Source organism: Triticum dicoccoides, chromosome 7B, assembly GCF_002162155.2.
Source record: "Triticum dicoccoides isolate Atlit2015 ecotype Zavitan chromosome 7B, WEW_v2.0, whole genome shotgun sequence".
NCBI lineage: Eukaryota > Viridiplantae > Streptophyta > Magnoliopsida > Poales > Poaceae > Triticum > Triticum dicoccoides.
Genome location: NC_041393.1, coordinates 28553321 through 28558153, shown reverse-complemented (window position 1 = coordinate 28558153; position 4833 = coordinate 28553321).

Sequence of the window (4833 nt, the reverse complement as noted above, 5' to 3'; positions counted from 1 at the left end):
ATGAAGACGTACGACTACATCAACCGCGTTGTGCTAACCCTTCCGCTTACGGTCTACAAGGGTATGTAGACAACACTCTCCCCTCTCATTGCTATGCATCACCATGATATTGCGTGTGAGTAGGAATTTTTTTGAAATTACTATGTTCCCCAACAATTGGTTCATACTTTTTAAGGCGCTTCAGTCTTTTTAACCCTCATGCAATACATGAGCGTAAGCCATGAACATAGCACTATGGGTGGAGTAGAGTATGATGATAAGGATTATGTGAGAAAACAAAAAGGAGAAAGTCTCACATTGACGCGGCTAATCAACGGGCTATGGAGATGCCCATCAATTGATGTCAATACGAGGAGTAGGAATTGCCATGCAACGAATGCACTAGAGTTATAAATGTATGAAAGCTCATCATAAAGAAACTAAGTGGGTGTGCATCCAACTTGCCTGCTCACGAAGACCTAGGGCATTTTGAGGAAGCCCATCATTGGAATATACAAGCCAAGTTCTATAATGAAAAATTCCCACTAGCATATGAAAGTGACAACATAGAAGACTCTCTATCATGAAGATCATGGTGCTACTTTGAAGCACAAGTGTGGTAAAAGGATAGTAACATTGTCCCTTCTCTCTTTTTCTCTCATTTTTTTTCCTTTTTATTGGTGGGATTCTTTGGCCTTTTTTTATTTGGGCTTCTTTGGCCTCTTTTATTTTTCATAAAGTCCGGAGTCTCATCCCGACTTGTGGGGGAATCACAGTCTCCATCATCCTTTCCTCACATGGGACAATGCTCTAATAATGGAAATCATCACACTTCTATTTATTTACAACTCAAGAATTACAACTCGATGCTTAGAACAAAAATATGACTCTATGTGAATGCCTCCGGCGGTGTACCGGGATGTGCAATGAATCAAGAGTGACATGTATGAAAAATTTATAAAAGTGGCTTTGCCACAAATACGATGTCAACTACATGATCATGCAAAAGCAATATGACAATGATGGAGCGTGTCATAGTAAAAGAAATGGTGGAAAGTTGCATGAAAATATATTTCGGAATGGCTATGAAAATGCCATAATAGGTAGGTATGGTGGCTTTTTTGAGGAAGTTATAAGGAGGTTTATGTGTGATAGAGCGTATCGTATCACGGGGTTTGGATGCACCGGCGAAGTTTGCACCAACTTTCAAGGTGAGAAAGGGCAATGCACGGTACCGTAGAGGCTAGCAAATTGCGGAAGGGTAAGAGTGCTTATAATCCATGGACTCACATCTATAATACCTAAATAGTTCATCCCCAGTATCCTATTTCTCTTGACATGCAGCCTATCCACATCATCAGCCTTGCCACCTCAGTATTTCTAACTAATTGTGTGATTAACTCTGATAATTAACCAAAGCGGACCTCTTTCGTCCTCCATTACCGATGAGTCACTGTATAGAAACCCACCAGTCATTACAAAGAGAAGCCCATCAGTCCCATCTTTTCGTGTCTCTATTACTCCTCCATATGCATCCTAGCATACCAGGCAATCGATCCGATCCGATCAACCTCCACCCACACACCACCGAACTTTGTCCTGCAAACCACCGCTTCGGCGTTAACCAATAACCTCCTCACGCAAGCCACGGTAGTCCCTTCCAGATCCGGTGCAGGATCGCCGCCGCCTCTAGCCGACAAGGTCGAGGAGTGCAACACGTTGCCCTCCACTAATCCAGGTGCGACAGTCAGATCCATCGCCGAGAGGTGCAACACATGTATCTCGACCGCGACGCGGCCCTGCAGCCTCAACCTCGGTCATCTACTGTCGATGACTCTGCCTCCTCAAGAACGACCTGTACCACCGCCCCGCTACCCAGAAGCGACAACGCCACCGAATCTCAGACGACTTCCCCTGCCCCGGCTAAAGTACCAAACAATGGAGCGACCCCTCTCCCATCTTCTCCAACATCAGGTTGGTATCTGCGCCTTTGATCCAAAATTGTGATTTCTGTTCTAGGTATTTTTGTTTCTGTGACAGTCTATATATGGATGGCTCCATGTAACGGGATTTTGAGTGATTTGTGTTCTAGGTATTTTTGTTTCTGTGATTTCTGATTTATCCATCTATTATGAAGTGAATCCTGCTAAACAAATACGGAAGAAACTAATCAATACCTAATGACCTTGGCCCCTTTGCCCCTTTTGTAGGTAAGCAATCCTCCTCCTTCTCAGTTTCCCGTCTCCTACATGGGACATATATGTTGCTGCTATTGATGTAGATACGTTCGACTCTTATTCTTGGGAGAAGTTTTGATTAACCTTTTATTTGTGGGGCAACTACCACAACATCTTGGGCTGCCGTGGCTTGCCAATTAACTCCCCCCCCCATCCATCTAATGTTTCTTTGTGCAGACCTTTTAATCTATCTTGGCAAGGTCTTTGATGAAAATGGTAGCAAATTGTCATTCGAAATAAATCAAGGTAATCTTTATGCTTCACTGCCAACATGTCTTTTGAAACTTTGATGCAGACATTGATAGCATCATTGGTTCATATAGCAGACTGTTATTTGCTTTTTTGTGGAAAAAATCAATTCAATAAGTTTATGATCATATTTATCTCAAGACTTGTGAGTTACGTGTCGTAAGAATAATATATCCGCTGTCTCTTCTTGACAGGTATGGTATATTGCTGCTATCTTGATAATCTTTGGCATTTCATAGATTGCACGACCAGTTCTGTCGTGGTTCATTATTTATACAATAGCGGATTTTGTTGAGAAAACTGTTGTTTTATACTTCTAGAATTGCTACCTGTCCTATGTGCAGATCCCGTTTGAATGTTTAAGGACAAGTTGTACGATGAAAAATAAAGTAGGGCAGCTATCATAATTCACTATATACTATTGGCTTCTGCCATTGTTTCTCGATGCATACATCGAGGAAGCGTGTGATTTCAAGGTTGTTTCCCCAGTGCTAAATATATTGACGCACTGGGGTCTTATGTTCAGTATTATTTTTTATAATATCTTCTTCACAGTAACATCATGTACTAAGTCGTCTCTCTTTTGTATCAGCTATCCTGTATCAACCTCACTCTAACACCAATTTTTTCAGTGATGTGGAACATGTCAATCCTACACTTCTATGCTTCGATCATGTTCCAGTCAGTTTTTCAGTCTTTGGTGGTGATGTTGAAGTGGTGGATGTTTCACCTAATTATGTTGGAAGTTTACTCTCCAAAGAAAATAGCCTTGGGGTGGGTACGAAAAAGTAGTTGGTGGACGGGTGGGGCAGAACAGGCCAAAAAAAGAAGCAAGAACGATCGAGACCATGGAGCTGGACTCAATAGCAAGCTACACACGTCATTGCACCATTGGACGACCGGTGATTCAACAGTCCCTATTCTTTTTATTGTTCTGGTTGTTTGTTCTATATATACTTATATTCTAAGATCTAAGCAATATCTCAACAAATTATGCATATTAAATTGATTTCTATCTATGGAATTTGGTTATCCCATTTAGTTTTTTTTAACTTGGCATCCTGTTTTGATTTGGATCTGTATCTATCTTTGTACAATTAATATATAAAGTTTGATTAATCTGATTTCATAGTCATACATCAGTGATAACAATTTCCTATAGATGTATGTGAGTGATAACCTAACTAAAGGGGCATTGCCTGTTATAATGATTGAGATTGCTACAACTCAACCTTGGAGCATTTAAACTATTGTCCTCAAATGCAATCTTAGCTGATCTATGAGCTTCAGAGGCGTGGCCCCTGGTGATATGAAATACTTGAACAGAGTAAGATTTGTAATGGCACAAAAATCTACTAGAAGGCTTTTCCCAGTGTCCAGGTTCTCTCATGTGCGATCTAGCTGCTGCGGCCTAGGCAAGGGATAGACTATCTATGAGGATAGTGGCTTCCTGAAGATGTATGCTTGATGTAATGATGGTTGCAAGTTTTAGTCCCTGTGCTTTTGCCCATGATGTATGTTGTAACTCAGGTAGTTGTAAGAATGATACTTGGAATTCGCAAAAAAAGATACTTGGAGGAATGAATGTCTTATTAAAATTCACGTCTCAGTTGTTCCTTAGAATGATGCCCCGTTGGAACTTTGTCACTAGTAGAAAAAGGACCTAATATGAGGAACATTAGTACCGGTTCGCATATGAGCCGGCACTAATGCGCCCATTAGTGCCGGTTCAAATGACTTGGCGGGAGGTGACCTTTAGTACCGGTTCTTTGGGAATCTTTAGTACCGGTTCGTGCCACGAACCGGTAGTAAAGATGCTGGTGCCCGGCTAGCACCTTTAGTACCGGTTCGTGGCACGAACCGGTACTACAGAGGTTGTGGCAGGCGCTGTTTTTAGTACCCACCTCGCTCCCCTAACAAGAATTTGACCACCTTAAGTATGTTACTTCTCAAACTATCCCAAACATTTGGTCTTCATTGAACTCTATGTGTAGGATCTGTGGCTGCAATAGGAGTCTTCGCCGGTTCTTAAATCGGTGGTAGAATCCTATTGACGATTTAGATTCTATACAAAAAGATCGTTGATGATCAATGTATTTTTTATATGTACTTCTATGTAGCAGTAGCGCGTTTTGGCTGAAAGGCGATACTGATCAATGTATTTTTTCTGCGTTCAGATGCACAATTTAAATATGTTATTTTTCAAACTATCACAAGCATTTGGTCTTCATTGAACTCTATATATAAAGAAGAGGAAGAAGAAGCACAAGAGGAAGAGGAAGAAGAGGAGGAAGAAGAAGGAGAGGAAGATGAAGCAGAAGAGGAAGATGAAGAGGAAGAAGAGGAAGAAGGAGAAGAAGAAGAAGAA